At 34.0% G+C, this 27,601-nt stretch overlaps 1 long non-coding RNA gene and 1 pseudogene across 2 annotated transcripts; one reads left to right on the top strand and one right to left on the bottom strand.

Annotated features, from left to right (window-relative positions):
* Positions 1-193: 193 nt before the first annotated feature.
* LOC110724970 lies at positions 194-9,957 on the bottom strand (annotated as a pseudogene).
* Positions 9,958-10,506: 549 nt separating this feature from the next.
* Positions 10,507-14,611, top strand: LOC110724969. Of its 2 annotated transcripts, XR_002512109.1 has the most exons (4): positions 10,507-11,292; positions 12,206-12,407; positions 12,516-12,570; positions 14,202-14,611. It is a non-coding gene; the product is annotated as an uncharacterized LOC110724969 (long non-coding RNA). The 2 variants fall into 2 exon arrangements; XR_002512108.1 differs by lacking the exon at positions 10,507-11,292 and having other exon boundaries at positions 12,203-12,407.
* The last annotated feature ends 12,990 nt before the right edge of the window (positions 14,612-27,601 follow it).

The raw sequence follows: 27,601 nt of genomic DNA, 5'->3' as shown, positions 1-27,601 counted from the left end.
CTCCAATGGTGGTCATGGCAAGGCCCGTCTATGGAATGGTTCAAGGGTTTTGCCTCAGCTATTGTTCTCAAGTTTTCTCTTTGATGTTTGTTTGTGCGGTTTGATGTATTTGGTTGTTGTTTAAGTTTTGTTTAGCTCTAGATTGTAATTTATGTATTCGTTTATAGTACCCTTTTTCCAAAAAAAAAAAAAAAAAAAAAAACCATTTTTCATATGGTTTGTTTTACTCCAACAGTGCTACGAGTATATACATTACATGCGATGAGAAAAAAGCTCTTTATCGTGTACATAATTGTGTTTTGGATTATCAACCAACTATGAATGCTCTAGAACGTTATGTATCTCCTTCATGTATCTACACATCAAAACTCGTTCTTCTACATTTTAGTTGGTTCAAACTGAAGATTGTTGCTGTAGAGGTTCAATCTCTGAGTTTTGGGTTTCAGCATTTCTGGGATTTTGACTGTGAAGGGGCATATACTGGGACATGATGGCCATTATCTCAGAGTCCATGTAAGACTGCATATGAAATGAGAAGTTATGTCAGCCTTTCCGATGCCATAATCAGAATATCGTAATTAGGCATTGATGATTCAAGATACTATAATTATAAGCAAAGAGCAATTACTAAGACTTACCCTGAGTCTGTACTTGTAAAATATATACCCAGCTGAGCCGAAACCAGCCAAGACTGCTAGGAGTATAACAGTTGGGAACCATCCAGATTTCGAGGAGCTTCTTTCTGTAAATAAAATTTTTAGCATCTTAACTGATGTGTGCTTCGGGTGTATAAAAGATAGCGAAATTCAACTATGCATGTGTCTTGATCCTTCATGTACAAGCGATTTCCTCCGCACTTGCAATCATAACCACCCCATGTATTCTTGCAGCTGCATCCAGCGCACTGGCAAGCAGCGTGCTCCTTGCATTCATCAATGTCTGGCATTTGAAAAAAAAAAAATTGTTAGAACTTGTCTAATAGCTTAAGATTGATTGGAAGGCAGAAGAGGACTGAGGTGGCAACCATCACACTTGTGGCCATCTCCACGAAAGCCTTCCGGGCAATTGCAGCCAGAAAGATCTAATGCCTGAATTACATTCGAAGGGTAAGTTAAAAAAAAATACAAAAATTTACACAGTCCTCATGAGATTCATAATGGATTGAATTTGAATCTGATTTTTACAAAAGAGAAACAGTATAACAGAACAATTAGATTCACTGAACTGAACAAGCCGAGAAAGTCTTGCCATTCCTTGTTTCTGACCAGCAACCACCATTGTTTATGTTACATCGGCCCGGTCCATGAGCTGTAAAAAGGAAACATGCTTGATCGTACAAAAGAGACTGTGGAACTTGATAGCAGCTACAACCATCAACATGTCATATAACAAGTTTTAACAAACTTGGATTCCCTTTAAAGGGGCGTTTGGTTTAAAGCATGAGTTTGAAACTCTTAAAATCATAAAACAAAATAAGATATGGGTTTAAACCATTCTAAACCCATACCTGATACCTTAATTATGTTAACCAAACACCTTATGAGAAGTATGAAAATGAAATCTAGAATGTATTTGTAGTGCCCTTCAGTTTCTGATTAGGTTGAGCCTTTTTTAGTGCCATTTGTTATTATGATGAGAAGAAAGACTAAACCAACAAGAGAGGACACAAACTAGAGGATTTAGATTATGAAGTACTGCGTATTTAATTAAGCCGATATAGATTATTTAACTTGTTTTCTTGACTAAACAAATACTTCGTACTAAACTATTAACCTTAATAACATGTTTAATCTATTTAGCCTTAATCACCTGAGAAAACAAGAAGCTGGTGAAAGCTTTGGTTTAGAATTGTACCAACCTTAGCAACGGCTCCAATAAGTAATATTTTATTAGAGAGAAACAAAAAAAGAAATGTCATACCTTCTCTCCTCTCTCTCCAAAACCCTAGCCTCCATTGTTAAATTTTAAAAGGGCTTCTATCGGTTTTAGTTGAAAGCCCCAATCCTAGTTTCTTTAAAGTTTTTTTAGGTTTTATAATAATGCTTCCTCCTTTTGGGAGAAACTTTTCTCCCTCGAAAGAAAGGGTTTCCGACCTCCTTCGAAAGACAAGGGTTTTTCGACCTCCTTCAAAAGACAAGGCTTAGCTCCTCTTTCGAGGGAGGAATTTTTTAGTTTTGAATCCATGATATTATATCTAATGGATTGTCGTGAAATTATTTTGTTGGTGAAAAAGTAATCAAGTTTTCGAATGCAAACAGATGAATTAGAAGAAAAAAAACATCCTCATGGCTACAAAGGATCGTTGGATTGTCTCTCCAACAAGGCTGTATTTTCCAGCGATATAAGCGGGAGATGTTCCAACAATGCAAGATCTACTCAATGATCGTAGTTTTTATGAAGGAAAATATTATTTGATTCAATGTCTTATGTATTTGTTAACGTCGAATCTATATTGTAGATGTCATATGACTTTTAATTAAGGAAATATTTTTGTTATTCAAAAAAAAAAAAAAAATTTGTATCAACCTTAATGACCTAGTTATATTAAACTATTTTGGTAAAATAATCTTTCAAAAGTTAAAAAATGAAACTGGAATTTCAAATATGCATTGATGTCATTATTGTCTGACTTTTGGTGCAATTTATAGTTTTCTCTCCCACAAAAAATTTTCTTAGTAGAAGAGAAGAAAATCTGAATTGCTTAATAACTTGTATTGTGTTCATTGTGTTATGTACAGTTCTGTAATATGATCTATACAGTTACTATCATAATTTTACTAGTTTAGTACTAGTAATAGATTCTGGTTTGTGACAATTTTTATTGAAGTATACACAGATATCGTTGTAAATTTGTAATGCAGATTACCTTTGCAAGTTGTATAACCATCTCCTTGATACTGAACTCCAGCTACAAGAGGACATTCGCAAACTTTTCCTCGGAATGTGTCCTGGTAGAAGTTAAGTAAATAATTATCTGTTATAAGAACAGCTCTGAAACATAAGGAAACAACTAAGCTATGACATGAAGAAAACCTAATACCTTGCAGGCTGTGATGTTGGCCTGTGTGTCCTGCCAGCATCCGCCATTGTTTTCAAGACACTCGTTAGTCTCAATTCCTGCAGGTTATTTTTACAGCAAAATTAAATGTGAATAGCAGAAACTGAGCTAAAGTTTTTGCGAGTTTAGATAGGGACTTGCAGATGAACCTCCTGACAAACAAATTAGTGGATCAGTTGTTTCCTTGAAGGCAGAACATACGGCTTTCAGTACAGCACTTCTCTCCAATTTGCCTAGCAAAATGGTACACATAGATGAGAATCTAGAGTCTTTCGATCAATTTGTTTATGCACAAGGTTTATTTTGAGTAATAAGATGCATTTGTTCAAGTGTTAGGCATGGCTTGTGCATCAAACAGATGAAAGTAATTCATTTACATTAACAAAACCCGACTAATATAGAAGCAGGGAAAACCTTGTCATTTCGAAATATTAGAGAAACAACTGGAAAAGTTGGGGAGAAAAAAAAGCTACTTATTACATAAAAATGAATGCTGCAGAGGAAAGTAAAAGGAATCAGAAAACGAACACTTTTGTATTAAAACTGCTTGATAAGAAGATTATTAAGCAGCTCTGCTGATTACGGGCATCCTTAAGTTAGACCATGCTTCGATACCAATGATTTCTAGCCAGACTAAGTTATATTTGACTCAAATGAAAGCAACTTCATTAGCAACAAAGTCATTCATATATGCAAATATAAAACCTTTTTCACTTTAGACATCGGTAACATGAAGGAGAAACATTAGTATAGTAATATTCACTGCAGCTCGCTCTGCAATCTAATTTAAATTGATACCAAACTAGGCAAACCAACCTCTGTATTGCACATCGTTGATTACCAATGTGGGCAATATAGTGATATCACCGCGTGATTCTTTTCCAATCTGTTTTAAAAATGAGATAAAACATTATATTGTCATAGCTCAAAATGTACCATGTTATTTTAAACAATATTCTCTGAAACTGCTAAAGTAATGATACCTGCTTGTCTTGTTCATTTTTCAATATTTTATTATCTGCATCAGCTTCTGGATTTCCCGTGCACTTTTTAATTTTATCAATTGGAAGATCTATTGGAATGAGAGAAGCATTTAATTAGGCAAAAACACATTAGCAGATCAAAATTTCACAAGTCTCAGAACTAAAAACTTCTAAGGAAATAGTTTGACTAGAATGACTTACTAAGGGACTTCAAGACATCCTCAGCACATGTTTTAGTGTATTTCTTCTCCTTCATGGAACATCGAATATGGAAATCAGTAACATAATCCCACCAAACCCATGACCTGTTCTCAGATTTCGCAACATTATGAACACAAAGCTGCCTCAAATTCTCAAACACAACATCCTTTCCCTCATATCCTTCCCCAAAATCCTGCTCAGGGTCAGGAGCACAATACCTTCCGCGGTTTATACATTGTGACTTGCACTGACTGCTGAGTAGAAATGGCTCAGGACAATACCAAGTTATCTAATGAGGTGTAAATAGTGTATAACCCTCCTTTTCAAGAATCTGTGCATGACCCTTAAAGTCCTTAATGAAATCCATCTGGTCCTTGCATCGAATCCCACATTCATCGTTGCTGTTAGTCCACGGCTCGTATTCAACCCGACCGTCTGGGTTTGGCATTGCCTCTGACCAGTCTAGTTTTACCACAACTTCATTACCCTTCTTCAATTCGTCTTTTAAGCTATCGCCCAAGTCTTTCTCTATGAGAACAGAAGGGACTTCAAGCTTATCAATGAACCCATCTGCATCACTACTTTCCCCCGGCGAGTCCATAGTTATTAAGTCTTCATCTATGCTATCTGCAACCAAAACTGCTGCTGCTCCAGCTTGTTGTGCATTCCATGCTTTTAGGGCAAAGTAGCATTCTATTGACAAAAAATTAAGATGAATTCAGCAATGTTTTTTTTTTTTTTTCTTATTTCACCCACAAGGCGGGGGTGAGAATTGACCCTAATATCTCCTATATATATTAGAAGGGAAGATTTAACCACTTGAGCTATCCCCTAATTTTTAGTTTTTTTTTTTTGAGGGGTAGGAAACAATTTTCCAAAGGTGCAAAATAGCTCTCCTAATGTGTAAAACGTCCATTTTTCTTCTAAAATTATTTATCATTGAAACAAACAAACTGTATTTAAACTCTTTGGGTGTGTCAAATTTTTTATCATGAGATTATGTATGAAATTAAGCATTAGGAATAAAGATAATGCAGCAAATGAATTAGATCAACAAAACTCTAAGGATTTATTTAAATTTAGCATTAGAGAGATAGCTTTTCAAGTTTTCTCTTAAGCACCTTTCTGACAAAAATACCTAGATTGTTGTTCAGCAGCTATTATCAAGAGTTGTTGAGTAGGTAGTTATAAGTTCACGTCATTTGAATTTGATACTTGATAGTTTATATAATTAGGAACTGATTGCTTATCTTGGGAGTGAAAACAAAATTTGCACCATTATGCATAAAGGGTTACACACTTACACATTTATCAACTAAATGTTCAATATATTTCTGAATTAGGTATTAATCCAAGAATACTCGAGATAAATCACGTTTTTATATATAAAGGGCTATACACTTAGGCCCTATTTGATTCACCTTAATTTTGCTGAACTGAAATTATTTATACTGATTTGAACTTATTTTTACTGAACTGAACTTAATTTTACTGAACTGAAATTATTTTTTACTGAACTTAAATTATTTTTACTGAACTGAAATTATTTTTACTGATTTTCTATTATAATTCTTCTTTAAGAAAACTGAATTTTACTGAACTGAACTTATTTTTACTGAACTGAAATTATTTTTACTGAATTGAAATTAATTTTACTGAACTGAACTTATTTTTACTGAACTGAAATTATTTTTGCCTTAATATTATTTTTTTAAGGTGAAGAGAACAGGGTCTTACACATAAACGTTCAATATATTTCTTAATTATTGGTATTAATCTAAGAATACTCGAAATAAATCACAATTCGATCATTATGCTTAATGATGAGGAAAAATACACTTTAATAATCCGACGATTTATTATCGAATAATCGGTATAATCCTAACGATGAGAACAAAGTAGTCAACAACTCAACAACCTTTTTATTACAGGTTATCAAGCCAAGTGTTAACCCATGATTGGTCAAAAAATAATAAAAAAAAATTAAAAAAAAACTGATAAAAACTTTGAAAAAATCTTTAAAAAAAGAAAAAAAAAAAAAAAAAAAGAAAAACGAAAATCCGCTGCCACCACTACCAGCAGCCTTACCCCCCTGCCTCCGGCACCGGCTGATGCCCAGAACCCCTCTCCCCCGGTCGCTGGCGCAGGCTTTACCCCCAGCATGACCACCGTAATCCCACTGCACGTAATCCCTCTTCCCAACCCCGAACATCGTCGGAACCTTAACCCACCCTCTAAGGCCCTAACCATGCCAGAAATCGACCGGCCAACCCCCTTAACCATCGAAAACGGCTGATCGGCCCTCTATCACCCATCCCCGACCCCCGAAATCACCCACCCACTGCCGAATCGCTCATTCCAGAAGTTGTTGCGTCCATTTGTGCAATTGTGGCGGTTGACGGACTGAACTATTGTTGCGGTTTAGTAGGCGTTTGGACTGGTAGCTGTGGCTGTTGGTTTTAGGGGCTGTGATTGATTGTGTGTGACGAGCAGGTGAATTGGAGATGGCTAGTGGTGGGTGGACGTTTGTGTAGAGAAGATGCGAGGTTGGTGATTGTTGCGGTGGTGGGTGTGGAAAACGGGGGTTGCGGTGGGTGGCGTGGCTTCTGTTGGAGGGCTGCGGTGTTATTGGTGGGCTTATGTTTTTGTGTTGTGGTGGCGAGTGGTAGCAGTGGTGGTGTTGGTGGGTAGAATGGGTGGCTAGGTTTTGGGATTTTTTTTTTAATTTTTTGTTATATGTTTTATTGGAAAAATTTTATTTTGACCACTCACGTATTGACACGTGGCTATTAAAAAAAACTCGTTCAACAGGTCACCGGTCATTGGAACAATTGGAGACAAACTGACCCCATAGTTAGGCCTTGTTCTTTTGAGCTATTGGCAGATCAGAGCAGAGCATAACAAATTTCAGGATAGCAGAGACGAGCCCAGCAAAGCAAATTTTAACATTATTATTATTATTATTATTATTATTATTATTATTATTATTATTACTACTACTACTGTTATTATTATTATTATTATTATTATTATTATTATTATCGTTACTATTTACTACTACTACTATTACTATTATTAATTTATTACTACTACTATTACTATTATTATTGTTGATATTATTATTACTATTACTATTATTATTAAGTGAGTATACCATTGATTTAGGTGAGTGAAAATATAAATAAATGTGTACCATATTTAACAAATATTAATAGTAGAAAAATAAAAGACAACGATTTACTTATATTTATTTCACAAAAATTTTAAAATAAAATGATTTAATGAGTAATAATAATTTTACTTATAAAAATGGCTTAATTATATATTTTTAACCCTCAAAATAATAATGATATACAAAGTACTACTTGAAAACAACCTCTTTTTTTTTTTTTTTTTTTTTTTTTAATTCTTAAATTGTATGGAAAGATTTGAAAAATAATTCAACTCAATGAACTAACAATCAATACCCACATAAAATGATTCTACACATTATGATTCTAATATCAAATGTTTATTAAAAGAAATCGTTATTATTATTATTTATTTATTTTTTTGAAAGAATTGTTTTAATTATTAGAAATTATTAATATTATTAATTCTTAATAGTTTGAATTATTAAATATTATTATTGATAATTATTATTATTATTAATATTATTAATTATTAAAATTATTTTTAATATTAATAATTATTATAATTATTCAAAATAATAAATTATTATCATCAACACAAATTATTATTATTATTGAATATTAATTATTATTTAAAAATAGAGCAAAGCAGATTTGATTTGAGCGGAGCAGGGTTCAGCAGAGCAGAGCAGCTCTAAAGAACGAGGCCTTAGGATCATTAGATTATAAACTTTAGCTGAGATTATTAAAAGTACTTCCCCATATTTGGAATTATTAAAGTGTATTTTTCCTAATGATAATTTCATTTTACAATCTATAGCTTTTATTTTAATTTATTATTGCTAGATAGCCTAGATTCCCTTCAAAGGTAAATGACAATCGATCCCTGGATCACCTGGAATCGGGAGGGGAGTTCTAACCACTTGAGTTATCCCTCACTCTCTTATTAGAAGGTATTTAAATATCTAATACTTTTTTTTTTATTTTCCAATTGGCCTACAAAAAAATTATCTATTATTTTTTCCGTTTTTAAATACTTGCTCCACTTTCTTTTTTCGGTCGTTTTTAAATACTTACGCCATTTCCTTATTTGGAAAGCTTTTACAATATTTAATTCATTTTTTTGACAAAGTTTAATTTATTTCTCTCACCTAATGGACTCAACATAAATCTTATTTTATTAATTTCATATTTTTTCTACTTCAATTCTCTCCACTACTTTTGCTTTTTACAATTTTTTATTTTTCCACCTACCCTACTACCTTCATATTTTATTACTTCTCTAATTTCTCCTAAAACTTCGCGTATTAAGAAATGGAACAAGTAATTTAAAAACGAATGGAGTATTTTACAATTTTCACCTTTGCTTGTGTTGCTACTTGCTTCTTATCAAATGAAATTCTTCAAATCTTAACATTGGTTTAATATACTACGTATTATCCATCTTATTTAATTAGGATTATGCAGGAAAACTTGTAGAGAAAACCACATTTTATAGCACACATTTTATTATATTATTATTACTCTATTTTTTTATTACTGCCTTATATGAACAATTTGAGTTCAATACTTCAATTTGAGTTGTTAGCACTACCCTGATACAGAAATTATTTACTTTTTCAACACGAGGCCCTCCACTGACGACATTAATTTGATTAAAATTACTGTAATGACTAATTCTTTCGATCCTTAACCATTTTTTATGACATTTTCAAAATATATTTTTTTAGCGATAGTATCATTAATTATGTGTAACTATATTTACAAAATATTTATATTTACATCAGCACACGACACATGGGATATTTCAAATGGAGCAAACGTAAAATAAGGGGTTTGAAAATTTGCATTGACTTAAATTAAGAGCTAAGGAGTACTAGTAAAAGTCAATAATCAACTTAAAAGCAAACGATCAAAGGAAAATGGTACAAGGAAAACAAACCTCCACGATCAACAAGGAGAAAACTAGGTCTTGAGGTATGAGATTTAAAAGGCTTAACACCATCAAAACTCTTACAAGCATTAATATTATGATCAGGATAAACCACTGAACCCACCATTGATCCTCCATACTCTGATACTCCGAAATTTGCTATTGAACCATCATGCTTTGCCTTTAAACTATACGGTTGCAACACCGTTACGCTGTTCTTCTCCACCACAAACCTCCCACTAGTACATCGCGTTGCAACGGCTATCACCACCAACACAACCACCATCAACCTGCCTTCCTTATTCATACTTAACTTCTTTATATTTTTTTTTATTGTTGTTTATATGGCAAGGTGGATTAGTTGGGGTATATATGATTGGAAGTTGGGTTGACGAAATAAACAAGACTTGATCATGTAAGGTGGAAGAGTATATAACAAAGACAAAGTTGAAGCTAAATAGACTCGAAAGCGAGGGAAGAAAGGCCAAGAGAAGGACGTACAAACTAGAGACTTTTTCTATTTGGTTTTATTCACAAGACTTGTGTTGTGCGTTTACTTCAAGTTTCTTACTATGTCCATTTCTATATTTAACTTTGTTTTCTACTATTTCATTTCCGAAATATTTAACTATTTAGGCCCCTTTATTTCACCTTATTTTTGCTGAACTGAAATTATTTTTACTAAATACAAATTGTTATTTTTGCTGAACTTAAATTATTTTTGCTGAATTGAAATTATTTTTGTTGAACTGAAATTATTATTATTATTTTTTTTTTACTGATTTTCTATTATATTTATTCTTTAAAGATACTGAATTTTACTAAATTGAACTTATTTTTGCTGAATTGAAATGAAAATATTTTTATTAAACTGAATTTATTTTTACTGAACTAACTTATTTTTATTGAACTGAAATTATATTAACTGAACTAAAATGAACATAATATTATTTATTTTAAGGTGAAGTGAACATGGCCTTATAATTAAGACATACTTGCTAATTTTATTATAAGTTGATCAATTTAATGATATCTTTATCAACTTTTATGATAACTTTTATTTCTTAAGTGTAACTATTAATTTGTAATAGGTTTGATTGTATTACAATGTGCAATTTCTAATGCATATATGCTATGAAGGGATTAATCTAATATTTTATAATTCCTCCGTTCTTTATTACTTGACCTGTATTCCTTTTTAAAAAGCTTCTTTTTACTTGACCAGTTGACCTGTTTCCCTATTTGGCAACTTTAACACTATACTTTTGACTTATTATTTACCCTCATCTTTTCAACATCATTTACCCACCATATTCTTATCATCTTCTCTCACCTCAATCACTTGCCAAAACCCATAGATTTTGAAACCACCTTTCCTCCTCCAAGTTGTCCATGGAAACCACCGTCATTGCCACCCTTATTTTTGAAGCACTGCCAAACATCAATCAATAGTTCACCACCAGTATCTCTCATCTTCACTGGAAAAACCCTCGACCTTCCTCCCCGCATTAATCACCCTATCTCGGTCACCTCTACCTTTGCTGCGTCATTGACGACTCTCCTCCCTGAACAAGTCACCCACTCTCATCTTCACCGCACAAGCCTCGACTCTTTATTAAGTTTATCAAAATCAAAGCCATGGAGGTCGAATTTGGATGGTTATTTCAGATCTGAAACTACGCACCATAGTCAAATTCAACCTACAAGCTCTCAACTCTTAAACTTTTGCTCAAGTATGTGCTGTTGTTGGTGGTGTGGGTATTTTAACTTTGGTAAATTTGCTCAAGTATGCAAATCTGGTGGTATGTACAATGGTGGTTGTTGATTTGTTGAAGTGTGGGTCTTGTCACTTTAATCTGGCACTTGGAAGCAAATCAAATATAGATATTGACGCCGCACGTGGATGGCTATCTTTTGGAGGTGGTTGTGGTACTAAATCCGGCAACGTAGGTTGTTGTGGTGGTGATTTCAATAATGGAAACGGGGGTAAGGGTTAGTTGGCAGAGGTAGTGGGCAAGGGTACATTTGTTTTTTGACATTATTTACCGACCTTCCTTCACTACTACAAAATTGGCCAAAGAGACCCAATATATAAGACCTGTTATCTACATAAGCGGTCTCTTTGATCCAAGAGACCGTTTATTATTAATAACGAATCTCTATCTTTATTGGTTGGAATGGTAAAAATATTTGAGAGACCGGTTATTTAAAACGTCGAGTCTCTTATGATTTTTTGAAAAAAAAATGATTTATCAAAAATAAACCAGAGACCGCTTATTTAGAAAACCGATCTCTTGTTTTTTTATAGATAGACCTGTTAACATTAAAGACGAGTCTCTTGTTTTTTAGGTTCCACCGCCACTTACTTTTTCTCTTTTTAACTTCTCTCTCCTCTTCCCTCCCAATTGAGTTACCCCAGCCCATTTCATTTCCTTTCTCCTCTTCTCCTCTTCTCTCGTGTCTTTCTCTCTCCTCCTTCAAACCCTAACCAAATAGCTGTGATATGATGCAATTCGAGTAGCCGTTAACAAAGAAAAGGAAAGAGGAATGGCAAAAGAAAGAGAGCAAAATTATTATGGAAATTAAACTCTTCGATTCCTTGGTTCTTCGATTTCCTTTTTCAATTTTTTTATTTTTCTCTTAGATCTGGTGCAAAAAATAGGGTTTTTTTTTCCGTTCATCTTGTAGTTATCTACAAGTTTATTTGAGTAGATCTTTAAGTTCTAGTTATTTAATGTTCATTTTTTTAAAAAAATTTTGTCATAAACCTCCTTTTAAAAGCACTTTTTTTATGAAAAACCTCCTTATAAAAATAATTTTGTGAGATCATACCTTAATCAAGTTTTTTTTTACAAAATCATACCTTTGAATGAAAAACGGGGTCAAACCCCGTTTTCAGGCGTTGACTACCCACGTGCATCTCACGTGGTCGACGAAAATCCACCCAAGCTTATTTTTCCCCAAATTTTTCCCTCGAATTACTCTGTTCAATGTTCTTGCCCCTCTTTCCAATTAAACCCAATTATCTCCTTGCAATTACTGTTCTCTGTTGCGACTCTGCCATGGCATGTTGAAATTGAATTCCCATCCCTCGCAAAAGAGTAAGTGAAATTTCTCTCTTTCTTACATTTGTTATTAACTACCAACTTTAGTGTGGTAATTGAATTCGTCCTTGCATTTCTTTGCCTTGGGTATGAAAATGAAAGCAGCTACAACAAGGAAGCAAGGTGAGGGGACCAGTTACATAATCATCCAGAAAGAGAGGTAAAATTTCTGATTTTTATAATGTTAGGGTTAAGTAAAATTTCCACAATGACACTTTTGACCCCCCCTCAATCATGCTGCAAAAACAAAAAAATTAAGGAACGATTCAATTTAAGAACCCTAGTTTTTCAAATTAACCTTAACTCATAATCAGCCCTAATTTACATAAATTCAGTTCCAAATTAAATTTCGAAAATTAACTGGCTTAATTGAAGATCCTTGCACAAATCGAAGTAATGAAAGGGAATAAATTGGGTTTAATTGAAAAGAGAGGGAAGAACAGAAGAAGGAAGAGGAACAAAGTACTGAGCGCTTTCCCTAAACAAGGTTAGGAATTCGCGTAATTCCCTAAATGCAGCCACTCTTTTATATATTCCCACTTTACCGTCCACGTCACCGGTTCAGTTGGAATTTTTTTTGACCAGTTTTTTTACAAAACCGCTACTTCAAGTAGCGATGTATTGAAGAAAACCGCTACTTGAAGTAGCGGTATACTCAATAAAAACCGCTACTTCAAGTGGCGGTTTATTAAGTGAAAACAATTCACAACAAAAACCGCTACTTGAAGTAGCGGTTTTGTTTTTAGAAACCGCTACTTGAAGTAGCGGTTTTCCCTGGACCGGAAAAAAAAAACCCGGTTTTTTTACCCAATGCTTACGTGGACGGTAGATTGGGAAAATGTAAAGAAGTGGCTGTAATTTGGGAATTGAGGTTTTTCTTGACATTATTTTGGGAAAGAGCTCCAAAGTACTTCGAGGGAAAATTTGGGGAAATATTAGCTTGGGTGGGTTTTCATTGATCACGTGAGATTCACGTGGGTAGTCAATGTCTGAAAACGTGGTTTGACCACGTTTTCCGTCCAAAGGTATGATTTTGTAAAAAAAAATTTTGATTAATGTATGATCTCTCAAAAATATTTTTATAAGGAGGTTTTTCACAAAAAAAGTGCTTTTAAAAGGAGGTTTCAAACAAAATTTCCTTTTTTTTTTCGTCATATTTTCTTAATTAAAAGTCTGAATTTCTTATAATAATTTATTTTTAACATTTTTTTTGTTAAAAAATCAAAAAGCCCTCCGATTTTTCGTTTAGCCATGGTAATAGATTATTGTTTTTTTTTTATTTTTATTTTGCTTGTTAATGTTTTTGTTTTAAAACCAATTTTCGCCATTTTTTTAAGAAATTTTTATTTTGAAAACATCTATCATAGTCAGATCTAGTATTTTTCGTTATTATCGCTCAATTTCTTTCGTATGGAGTCAGATCTGGTATTTTTCGTCATTGTTAAGTTCGCATTTGATTTTATATTTCTATTATCATTTTCAATTTCGATTATTATTTTTTTAAAATTTCTTTAGAGATTTTCCTGATGAATTGTTCTTTAGCTTGTTTTAAAATTAGTTTTTTTTTTCTTGCTTTGATTTTTTGTTCATTCATCATTTTAAACAACTTTTAAATTAGATCTCGTATTTAAGTAGTTAAATTAAACAATTAATCATTTTTTTTAATTATAAACGAATTTTATTTTGTACCTTGATTTTAAAATTTTCGTTTTTCCATTTTTTCATTCCTTTATAATTGTTCTGATTTATTTCTGGATAATAATATTGCTTTTTTAATTTTTTTTTACATAGAAATCTCAAGTTTCATGTGATGATGACTGGAGGCAAATCGCTTGTTAGGTGGGAAGTGTTAGCGAAGATAGATCGGTTGCGATCTTTTTTGGCCTAAGAGATGCTTTTGATGCTGGGTTTGGCAAGCTGTAGGTGTCATCTGATATTAGTGTTCAATTACTCCACCTTCCCTGCTTCAATTCCCCTTGTTTCTTTTGATAAGGGGGTTGAGTAATAAAATTTGCTTCTTCTATTATTGTTTTAACGAAAAAAAGTCATTAGTTATAGATTTTTTTTTTCATGTATTGAATTTTTGATATATGTACTACGTACGTAATTTTTGAGGAGTGTACGTACAAGAAATAATTTTCTCCTTTGTATTTGATCATGAAAAATATGAATAAAATTATGTAGTATATAATGTTAATATTGATGAATTGTAATTATAAAAATCTAATAAGCTATTTTTTTTATTTAAAATGTAACCCAAGAGACCTGTTAAGTTAAAAAGCGGTCTCACTTTTCTAAAAAAAGAGACTGCCTAAATAAGATAGGCGGTCTCAGTTTTTTGAAAGTAGAGACTGCTTTTCTTATAAAGGCAGTCTTAATTTCCGCAAAGTTCATACCGCTTATCTTAAAGAGGCGGTCTTAGCTTTCTCATTCTAGAGACCGCTTTTAACAAAGTAGTCTCTTTGCCAAAGAGACCGTTGCGCTAGGGACCGCCTCCAATGCAGTCTCTTTTGCTAATTTCAACAGGTCTCTTTGGCCAATTTTGTAGTGGTGCTTGATATGTGTGCCTAAAACTAATAGATCATGTAAAATAATACAGAGGAAGTAAGTGTTTTTTAAGGGTAATAATTATACTCCTAAATATCTCACAACTTCATTTTGAGGGCATTAAAACATGAAAGACCCACTTTTTTTTTATTACCGTTAAAAAGTATGTGTTACAATTTACAAGTATTAAAAAGAAGAGGAAGTATGTATTAAGGGTATCAAGATAGGGAATGACGGAAAACTATGAAACCCTAAGAGAGAATGGAAAATATAGACGAGAGAAAGATCAACTAGATCATTCAAACAAGAAACCTAGGTAATAAGTGAAAAATCACACATCTCATCTTTGATAAGGATCTTAAAGACAATGAGAATGTTAGAAAAACAATGAATATTGACGTACAAAGGGACCAGATAAATTCTTTAAGGCACGTGATAAACCTTTTCCTAATAGTTATTTATCGACTCTCTTTGGAACAATCGAGTTACACAATAGCACTATTTGGATACAATGAAAAACCAATTAGTTTTGCTTGTTCTTAAAAAACTAATTCAACAAAATTTGAGTTGAAATGTGTTTGTTTTCACTCTAAGAAAATTACTGTAGATTTTTTCTCAAAGTAAGCAAGAATGATTTTAATTCTAATCTCATCCATCAGATTTTCTCTCAAACAAAGCAAGAATGACAATTCGTATCTCATAAAATTTGCCAAAATCCAATTTGGGAAAAGGTGCCAATGCTTTGTAACAATCTGTCATAAGAACTTTGCTATGATCGACAATCCACGTCTTGGAACATAACTCTTGAAAGCAATCCATCTTGGAATTTTGTTGATGTTATGCGACAATCTTTTTAGGAGAATGTTGCCACAATTGATAATCCGCGTCTTGGAACATTTGCAAAAATGAGTCGATCGACAATCCACTTTGGGAAAATTTTCCACTACTGAAATGAATGACAATCCACGTTTGAGGTACCTTTGCCGAAATGTTAAGATGAATAGAGATCTATGACAATCCCTTGGGAAATTTTGCCATAGGGAACTTGGTACATGACAATCCAATCTCGGAAATATTTCCAAGGATTTGATGACAATCCAAACTTTGGAAAAATTTTCCAAATGGAGAAGGAGCACGACAATTCATGCTTGGAAACATTGTCAGTTTGAGATGACAATCCAATCTCAGAAAAATTGTCGTTTGAAGAAGATGCTCGACAATCCACTCTTGGAAACATTATTGTCACTTTGAGATGACAATCTAATCTTGGAAAAATTGTCGTTTGAAGAAGATGTTCTTAAGCCTTGTAAAAGAGATCAAATTTTGCCAAAGGACCTTGACAGTTGACTTGCTTAAGGTTGACTCAAGATTTGGTGTTACTTGACTCATTGTGTAAGACTTGACATTTTTTCTTGACTCGATGTGTAACTCGACGTACTCAAATCGACTCGATGTGATAACCCGACATGAATCAAAGTATACATGACTCGTGTTTGTAGACTTAACTCGATGTGATGGCACGACATGACTCAAAGTGTACATGACTCGTGTGCACATTGTATTGTGATTGTGCTATGAAAAACAAAAAATTTTCGTCATTTTCGTGGAGGGTACCAACTTTCACCCGAAAAAGAAAAACGTGAAAGGAAGAAGTGAAGTGTTTGAGTGTTTAATGGTGAATGTTGAATGAGCTTAGTCAATGTATGCGTTGATGTTGTATCTCATGGTGAAAGGATTGTAGCATCCTAGGCAATCTCAATTGATAGCTCAATGATGAAGCATGCCTTGTCATATCAAGGTCACTCACTATCATCATTATGACCTTGATGATAGTGATCATGATATCAAGTACTTTGTGATGTAATGATAATTATGATAGTGAGTGACCTTGATATGACAAGGAATGCTTCAACGTTGTGTTAAAATTTCATGACAAATGGTTCCTAAAAGGGAAGGTTTATTTGGTCATGTATCTATGATGTGTGTGAAAGTGACACTAAAGTTATGCTGCAAAGGCTAAGGGTGTGGAAATATATTCTGTGAAGAGCCAAATAATGGTGACTCTTAGGCTTGGTAGGCTAATGATGTAGGGATCAAGCCCCCCAAGTCTAACTCTAAATGGATAGGGATGAGCATTGGAGACCCCTTGTTATGATCCATTACTAGAAAATAGGTAAATAGCGACGGAATGATTTTGAGAGACCCATTATTCCGTTGGAAAAATCAAAATTTTCGACGGATTTTAATTCCGTCGGATATTTCTGACGAATTCTACAAATCCGTCGGAAATTTCCGACGGATTTATAGTCCATCGGAAATTTTCGACGAAAATTTCCGTCGAAATATAGTTAAAAAAACAACTTAAATCTCTAGAAACCCTAACACCGACATCAATAACACCATCACCGGCATCAACATCAACAACAATTATCAATTTTGCCCTTTTTCTCTCTTCTCATGCCGAAAACAAAGGTTTTAAGGTCAAATTTGACCTTGAAAACTCTAGATCTAGAGTTTTCATGGTCGAATTTGCCTTGTAAACCTAATTTCATGGTTTTGTGTGGTCTAATTCAGGTATGTTTTTCTTTTATTTTCTTAATTTTGATTTTATTCGTCCTTTTTTCGATTTTTTTTTTGAAAATTGATGGTTGTGGCCGTTCAAGTTCGGGTTTTGGGTTTTTTTTTTTTTGAAAATTTTGGACGTTTTTTTTATGTTTTATTTGTTTTTATTTTGGTCGGATTTTTTTATGTTTAGGTTAGGGTTCTGTTAGGTTGTGGTGGTGAATTCGGTGGTGGGTGGGGTAATTGCTGTGGTGGTGGTGAATTTTTGGTTAGGGTGGTAGGTTTGGGATAGGTGGGTTAAGGCGGTGGAACTATTGAGTTAAGGTGGTGCGTCGAGGGGGTGAGTTAGGCATGTTTGCGGTGGGGCTAGCAGCGTTGGTAGGTGTTTTTTTTTTTTTTTTTTTTATTTATTTTCTCCCTTGGAATTTCTGACGTTTCCGAGCCTGAAAACCTCTTCCGATGGACTGATTTTAGTTGGAATTTCCGTCGAAAAAGTGATTCCGACGGAAAAAGGTCATTTTTCCTACAAACTATGTTGCGACAACCGATTCCGACGAAAATTTTGTCGGAAACGGGTTTTCCGACGGAAATTCCGTCGGAAATGGGTTTTCCGATGGAAAACAACACTACGTGAAAATATGAAATTGGCACCGGTTCAAACCCGGCCTAAGGCACAGATTTGAACCAGTGCCAATGTGGGGGGGGGTGCCAAAAGTGGTTTAATAAGGCACCGGTTCAAACCGGTGCCAAAACTTGGAAATGGCACCGGTTAACCGGTGCTAAAAATGCCCAAAAATAATTTTTTTTTGTTTTTTTTTGTTTTGTTTTTTCCAGCAAATTTGCAACATATCAACAAGAATCGAAAATTTGCAATATATCAACAAGAATCGAAAATTTGCAACATATCAACAAGAATCGAAAATTTGCAATATATGATAAAAAAAAATTACAACATATAAAAACTTTGATTACAGCATATAAAAAAAAAATTACAATATAAATTTTTTAAAAAAATTATAATATAAATAAAATAAAAAACTCATTCATTCTTGCTTGTATCTTGCTTCTTCGATTTCAGATCTAAATGACATACCTGCACCAATTAAAACAAAAAAAAATCGGTTAATATAATTAAAATTTGAAAGAAAAAGCCCAGAAATTTAATCCCAAAAATTGAAAAAATATTCAAACCCAGAAAAAATTGAAATCGAAAAAACCCAGAAAAAAAAACTTGAAATCGAAAAAAACCAGTTTTCGAATAAACACGGAAAACGAAAAAAAATTGAAATCGAAAAAACCCAGAAAAAAAAAATTTGAAATCCATTTAAATCTAGTATTCGAATAAACCCAGAAATTGAAAAAAACTAAAATAAAAAAACCAAGAAAAAAAATTAGAAATCGAAAAAAAATTGAAATCGGTGTTCGATAAAACCCAGAAAACAAAAAAAAATTGAAATCGAAAAAAAATCCGATTAAAATCTGAAAAAAAAAATCAAAATCGAAATTGATTAAAAATTTGATTAAAAAAATAGATTAAAAATTCGATTCAAATTAAAATCGATTAAAATTTAAAAAAAAAAACCTAAAAATTCGATTGAAATCAAAACAATAACCCAGAAATTTGATTGAAATCGATCTAACCAATAACCCAGAAAAAAAAGAATTTAAATCGATTAAAATTTTTAAAAATCGATTAAAAGATCAATTAAAACAAAAACCCAGAAAATTAAAACAAAACCCATAAATTCGATTGAAATCGGTGTTGCATGTGGTCTTCAAAAACCCAGAAAATCGAGAGGAGTGGTGTTGCATGTGGTCTTCAAAAACCCAGATAATCGAGAGGAGTGGTGTTGCATGTGTTCTTCGTGGTTGTGAGGGAGAAGGAGATCGAAAAATTAAAGAGAATTAGAAGGAGAAGAAGGAGATCGAGAAAGATAAATAGAAATAGAACTATAGAAGGAGGAGAAGGAGATCGAGGAGGAGATGAGAGGAGAGAGAAAGAGGATGAGAGGAGTAGTTTTAGGGTTGGGGTGGATCCGTGGGTTTAAAAGGACTGTTTTTTTTTTATTTTTTTTTTATGGCTTCGGTTCAAAAAGGCACCGGTTCAAACCGGTGGCCTATATGTTTTTGGCACCGGTTTGATGTGAACCGGTGCCTTTTACTCTGGTTCAGTTTCCCACCAATTTTGTAGGCCATTTTTGGCACCGGTTTGGACTGAACCGGTGCCAATTAGGGGGTGCCTTTTTGATATTTTCTACTAGTGCAAGGAGTTTCTGACGGAATTTTTCTGTCGTAATTTGGTTGTTTTCTAGTAATGATCATGTATAAATGTAAATATGAATGTAAATGCATTTTTGTTACGGCCGCACCCCAATGTTAGGTTGCCTACGTATCCCTTAGGAATCAGGTCGAACGTAGCTCTAGCCGAACCTCTTAGAAGTATTTTTTTTCTTCAAAGAGGTCTTTCAAGGGTTGTAACGTGGTTAGGCTAAAGGTCGAAAAAGAAGGGGATGGAGACTCAAGTACCTAGATAAGCCCCCAAGGTGTGCAACCTTGCTTTTGAATCTTCGTATTTGTATACTTGAGGTTTCCTCACTTTTGAACTCTCTTTTGTTTATATTTTTGCTCTTTTTTTTGTTTTTTTATTTATTTTTTTAATTTTTTTTTTTTGCTTTTGCATTTTTTAAATTTCGATAAGTGTTGACAATCCCGATCATGCGGTCTATCACTCACTTGGCATTCATGTTTCTCTGGCACGATACCGAGCACTTGATAAGAGACGCAATCTAAGACGTGTTTATATCAAAGACATGTTCATATCAACGACATTAGAACACTTGCCCTTTTGCACACTTTATTATTATTTTTTTAGCTATTTTTTTTAAAAATCACTTATGCTTTTATTTGTAAATTGTATAAGTTGCACACCATCACGTTCCAATTATATCTTAGACAAGGCTCAAAGTGTTTTACCAAGAAAGGATTGTATTTTTGAAAGGTGAAAGTGATATGATATGGCTACAAGGGGTGGCTCGAATCATTAGTATACCTTGTGCTTAGTCCGACAATTTTTATTGTTAATTTTATTTTTATATGATGCAATGCAATGATCATGTGCAAGAAAAGAAATACTCATTTTATTAAAGGAAAAAAAAACCTATGGAATAATCTAAGGAAGACAAAAGGTGTCATTAGTATACCTTGTGCTTAGTCCGACTATTTTTTTATTTTTATTTTTATATGATGCAATGCAATTATCATATGCAAGAAAATAAATGCTCGTTTTATTAAAGTAAAGAGAAAAACCTATAGAATAAATCTAAGGAAGATAAAAGGTGCCTTTGCTAGACTTATTAGGGAAGGGGAAATCAAAAAGAAGAAAATAAAGAAGTCACAAAATCTTGTCGTTGAAGCTCGTCTTGAGTCTTTTTCTTTATCATCACCCGGTCTTCTTGCAAGCTAGAGGCAACGAAATCTTGTTCGTATCTATGTGATCTTGAATAAGATTTTGAAATTTGTAACATTCATTAGTAGTATGACCATTTCCTCGATGGTACTTGCAATAAGAGTTGGGATTCCATCTCGAAGATCGCTTTTCTACCATTGGATCTTCATTAGGGCCAATAGGTTTGATTAATCCTCGATCATAGAGACGATTAAAAGCAACATCTATCATAGGTAATTCCAATGGGTGTGAACTCTCTTTTGGGTTTCTTTTTAGGTCCATGGCTAAGACATCGTTAAGGTCAAAGGTACTAACATTGTTACTAGAGTAGGTGTTTTCGGAAGAAGAAAGATTGTCATTCTTCTTTCCTTTCTAGCCACTGTTGTTACTATTGTTAGTAACTTTTTGTTTTGCAAGGTCATCTTCAATATCAATAACTATGTCACAGATAGCTTTGAAATTATTTAAATTGCATTGATATTTCAGGTGCTTTTGGTACTTGTTTTGGAGGTTCTTGATGAACATACACACATATTGCTTTTCAATAGGAACTTCTACCATCTTAGCAAAAGTTTCCCTCCACTTGTTGAAGAAGGAAGTAAATCCTTTGTTTTCCTTTTGCTTCAACATCTCAAGCTCTCTATGGTCAGTTTCACTTGGATGTTGCACTTGTATCTATCAATAAAAGCGTTTGTAATAGACTCTTAGGAGGAGGTCTTCTCCTTTTTCCAGGGAGAAAGACCATTTTTGACAAACAGTTTCAAAAGATAGTGAGAATACTAAAGTGAAGGCCTTCCTTTCAATTGCCTTAATACTCATTATAGTCTCAAAAGCTCTCAAATGAAAATAAGGGTTATCAGTAGGCTTGAACTTAAGGATGTCATTGGCATTGAACTTTTTCAGAAGAAGTTCCTTGTCACTAAGACCCCTTGGGAGTTAATTCCCTGAAACTTATTGTCGTTGGAGATTTTGTTGACGCTTTCCTCCTTACGCTCAAGTTGTTTTTGCTTGATAGGATCGTTGACTTGAAGAACAAGAGTCATCAAAATCTCAGTCAGATTGTTCATGTTTTGCCTCAACTCATCATCTTCTTGTTGGGAAGCCATTAGTACGAAATTTTATCCGTGTCTAATTGACTTATCAAAGAGTAGAACTTGAACAAAGGTGTTGTCCTTGATTAAGCGCCCTTCTCTCCTTGAATAAGCTAAGTGATGTGGAAAGGGAAGTCATGGATACTTATTGTAAATTATTTAACTCAAACTCGATTTAACATGCATAGATGGGGAAAGATTATGGAGTATGAGGGGAATAATATGTATGGAGAAAGCATGTAAGATGAAAGTAGAAGAAAGGTGTGAGGTATGTAATGTACGGAAAGTGATGTGAAAGAACGTGGAAAGAAATAGAAATTTCTGAAATAGGATGGACCCCAACTCAAATGACGGAAAGGACGACTCATGCATGAACCTAAGGCACGGTGTAGGCGTCGTTCGAAGTGCGCCTACGTTAAAGCATGTGGTGAATATGCTTGGCACTCATAGGAAATGGGCATTGACATATACGATTAGGGACAAGGAAAGTAGGGAGCCGCCAACAAGTTTTAAGGAACTTGTAAATCGTTCACGGATCATAAAAAGGCAACCACGATAAAGGGACAACGAAGACAACAACGATTGACCCGTGAAGGTTACACCCCATTCATAATCCATGAGATTACTAACTCCATATGGTTCGGAACCACGAAAGGAGGATCGGGGATGATGGTACGAAGTGAGTCATGGAGTCACATTCGCCTGTATTGGCCTCTACTCGATTCTTATAGTGAAAAGTGATCATGTGATCTCAAAAGCATGCAAACAAAATATTCAATTTGCTCCAAACTATTATTAAGCTAAATTGGTTTAATATTAATGCGACACATAATTCTAAAATATTGTGATCACTTGAATTAACAACAAGATTAAAAAGGAACGTAAACCGATTGTCCAAATTATCTTATTAGGCTTGATTTTCAATTACATATTCCCTTTAAACATGCAATATAGTGATCATAATAACAATAGAATAAACATTAATATTGGAAGCAATTCAACAATAATAGCGTTAATCAAATAAAATATAAATTAACCTAATCATGATACTAGCAATATTAAAATAAAATAAGAGTAATTACATTAATTAATTACTCACATTCCGCACGTTCCTTTAAATTACTACATCATGAATAAATTGTTAGTAACTTCAATTAAAATATAAATTAAATTGAAAAAATTAAATTAAATAAAAAGTAGAGTTGATTTAGTCCAAACCCTCAGTCAATTATACCTTTCACGCCTTGGTTTAAGTATAGAACTTCGGGTGTTGTATGGACTCCTTGGAGTGATTAGGGGAAGTATTAGTGAAAGAATGGGGTGGCTAGTGTTTAGGATAAAGAGGGAGAAAAGAATGATTTGATCAAGATTGTTGATGATTGGAAAAGGGGTTATATGACCTCTATTTATAGGGAAAAAAGAGGGTTGAAGAATCAAGAAAAGATCGAGTTCGAATCGGATTAAAACTCTTGCGATAGACAACAGTTTTTGTGGTTTTTGTTTTTATCATATCTTTTGATCCAAAAATTGGAATAAGATAAAAAAGATATCGTTGGAAATCTCTTGAAGTCTAATTTCTAACACAATTAAAATCAGATCAAAATATTTTATAGAATAAAAGATATGGCTTAAATAGTGAGATGGTGTCAGTTTTGGATAGAGTTTGACATTTTATTCATATCTTTTCCGTTATAGCTCGGAATTGATATTATAATATATCATTGGAAATATAATTTCAAGAGCTATCCAAACATATAAAATTTGGATAAAAAATATGAGGCACGAAAATAATATCTGTCTATCTTTGAATGTCTTTCAATTCGGATAAAATTAGGACTTTAAAAAAATGGAGTTTTATTCAATTTCAAACTCTTTAATCTTATCTTTTCAAAAAGGATAATTAAGATCTTTTAGAAATTTGTAGAATTTTTTAATTAATCTTAATTGGTTTAGGAATTGGATTAAGTAATTTGGACCCTCCACATGATCATTGGGTCGTAGGTAAGGTGGGCTTAGGTTCGGTTTGGGCTCAATTTAATATTTTGGCCATAACTTATTCGTTATAACTCCGATTTGGGCTTATAATATATCTTTGGAAAGATATTTTAAATCCCCATCCAAATATTCAATCATTGGACCCATATTATGGACCAAAATAAACTGAAATAAATGTTTTTATAAAAAGGACACGAAATAAATGAGTTTAAAGGACACGAAATGAATTATTTTGGGTTTAAAGGCACGAAAAGAGGAAAATAAGTTATGGTTTGGGAAAATGGGCTAGAAATTGGGTTGGTTTATGAAATGAAAATATGGATTTGAATATGGATTTAAGCACTCCAAAGATTAAATACTAAACCCGACCAATAATGGCGCTGAAAGGTTGTTCATCATCGAGTTTGGCTTTGGGGAGACATTTTTAGGTGTCTACAGAAGCCCCCATTTTGACTGAGTTTGTATAAACTTCAGTTTCGAAAACAATAGTCAAAGAAGTCGATAGGGATGGAGAATGATTTAAGACATTCTGCGATCCTGAATCACTCTGTATACGCCGATAACTGCAGAAAAATGTTAGCTCTACAGATAAAAGAGTAAAGGGATAGAATGCTTTTTGACACCAGTTTATCGGTGACAAATGAGTTTGGTAGCTTCCTATGCTTGAAGGAATACACCGGATGACGTTTGTTGAAATGCTTTCTATGCTTGAGGAAAGCCGACTAACGAGTTTGGTAGCTTTCTATGCTTGAAGAAATCTACCGGATGATACTTTCCATGCTTGAGGAAAGCCGACATATAAATTAGGCGGTTTTCTATGTTTGAAGAAACCCACCAAATAATACTTTCCATGCTTGAGGAAAGTTGACAGATGATTAGATTGCAAGTCTCTGTGTATCGAGAACCTTGCACCGTGAAATGATGGTGGTTCAATTTTCCCGGAACGTGGGCTGTAGTTGGTCCGCTTGTCCCCGGACGTGGGCTGTAATTGGTTCGTTTGTCCCCAAATGTGGGCTGTAAATGGTTCTCTTGTCCCCGAACGTGGGCTGTAGATGGTCCGCTTGTCCCCGGACGTGGGCTGTAGATGGTCCGCTTGTCCCCGGACGTGGGCTGTAGATGGTCCGCTTGTCGCCGGACATGGGTTGTAGTTGGTTCGCTTGTCCCCGAACGTGGGCTGTAGATGAGACCTGCAAAAATAAATTTGCCAATGGACTCGTATATATTGTGATTGACTTGACCAAGTTTGACTTGATGTGACATGACATGTGTATGACCTGTGAGTGTGTATGTGTATATGTGTGTGTGCAGACACAAACAAACGAAGATGCAAAAGCAAAAATTTTCCGTCAATTTTTGTCATGAGTGGAGGGTACCGACTTTCTCCCGAAAAAGAAAGATGTGAAAAGTGAACTTTTATTTTCGAACTTCCCTTGATGAGAACATTTTGAAAAAGTTTTTTTAAACTTCCACAAAAGAAAAGACGCGAAAAAAGGAAAAAGTTTTGAACTTCCTCGTTGAGCAAGACAAAATGAATCGCATGAATTGAATTGCTTTTCTTGAAAGTAATGTATGCATGATGCATGTCCTTAGGCTAGGAGACTAAGGACAATTACATCATGTGACACGATGAATTAACTTAGGTCATGGAGCTAAGCATCATATATGGTGTAAAGAAACGATCTTGAACGTCACTTAGGTCTGGAAGCTAAGCACATATACAAATGAAGTGATTATTGCATAATGAACGTTGCTTAGGTCAAGGAGCTAAGCACGATATGTTTTTTATGATTAAAAATAATTGATATATAAATGTTTCTCAGCACATTATGTGAAGCATGAAACAATGAATATTGCTCAGGTTAAGAAGCTAAGAAAGTATACAATGTTTCTTCTAATGAATGTTGTCTTTAAATATGATGAAACATGCACAGTGTTGAAACAAGATTTCATGATAAAGGGCTCTTAAAGGGAAGGATGATTGATATGGATATGGATGCGTGAGTGAAGTGTGTGAATGTGATACTAAGGCTGGCTGCATGGGTTATGGCGATGGAAAGAGATGTGAGAAGAGTAAAAGATGATGACTCTTTAGGCTGGGTAGGCTAAATGATGTGGGTTCAAGCCCCAAGTCTAGCTCTAAATGGGTAGGGGTAAGCATTGGATATTCTTTGACTCGATCCTGCATGGATATGAATATGAATGTGGCCGCACCTCGATGTGAGGTTGCCTACGTATCCGTTAGGAATCAGGCCGAACGTAGCTCTAACCGAACTTTGTACAAGTGTATGTACACCTCAAAGAGGTCTTTCAAGGGTTGTAATGTGGTTAAGCTGATGGTTTAATGAAAAAGGGGTAAAAGGCTCAAGACCCGAGAGAAGCCCCCAAGATATGCAATTGTGTATTAGACTTCGCAAGTTTTATTTTTCATATATATTTTTTTGTTTTGAATTTCTTTTTTTTTTTCATTCTTTTGAATTAATGTAGGCAATCTCAGATCATGCGGTCCATCACTCACTTAGCATTCATGTTTCTCAGGCACGGTACCAAGCACTCGATGAGAGACACAATTCAAGACGTGTTCGTATCAAAGACATTGGAACACTTGCCCTTAGACATTGTTTTATTTTTGCTTTGCTACTTTTTTTACTTGCTTTTTGAATGTTACACAAATTGCACATATTCCAATTCTAGGGTTGAGCGAATGTGGGTTGAAAAAATGAAGGCCAAACGTTAGAAGAGGCTCAAAGTGGTTGATGAAAAAATGGATATGTGATTGAATGGTTAATGGGGAATGAATGGGTTGCAAAGGTGCCTCAAGTCATTGTTGTACCTTGGTTTAGTTCGGTAATTGATTTTTTATTTTTTATTTTTTATTTTTTATTTTTTTTAGAATGAATGACTGAATGAAAAATTCTATGATCGAGATGTAAAGGAAATTTGCTCATTTTATTAATGGAAAAGGTGAACGAAACACATGAAACATATAAAAATTCAATATGGAAAACCTATGCTAGACATAAATGGGGGAATGGATATGAATGATAAAGAAAGAAATCATGAAATCTTGCACGAAAGATCTGTTGTGCGCCTTGTGTTCATTACTTCTTGCCGCCTGGAGGGAAAGAAGTTTGTTTGCATCCACCAAGTCTTGAATGACGTCTTTCAAATTCCAACATTGCTCCGTAGTGTGGCCCCTTCCTTGATGGTACTTGCAATGGGCATTGGGATTCCATTTGGCGCTCCTTTCTTCAGGTTTTGGTTCTGAAAATGGCCTAATAGGTGTGATCAAGCCTTGACCGTAAAGGCGATCAAAGGCAGCCTCATAAGTCATTCCTAAAGGAGTGTAAGTTCTTTTCTTCTTGGGCAATGGAGCATCAAGAGCTAACACTTCATTGAGATTAACTTGGCTTATATTGTTGGAAGTATTTTCGTGCTTAGAAGACAAAGAAGAAGGATGGTCGTTCTTCTTGTTTTTCCAAGTGTTATTATTGTTATTACCAGCAGTCTTTATTAGCTCATCCTTGGTATTGATGCCGATATCATATACAGCT

The sequence above is a fragment of the Chenopodium quinoa genome, unplaced genomic scaffold, assembly GCF_001683475.1.
Source record: "Chenopodium quinoa cultivar QQ74 unplaced genomic scaffold, ASM168347v1, whole genome shotgun sequence".
Taxonomy (NCBI): Eukaryota; Viridiplantae; Streptophyta; class Magnoliopsida; order Caryophyllales; family Amaranthaceae; genus Chenopodium; species Chenopodium quinoa.
This window is presented reverse-complemented; position numbering and strand designations above follow the sequence as displayed.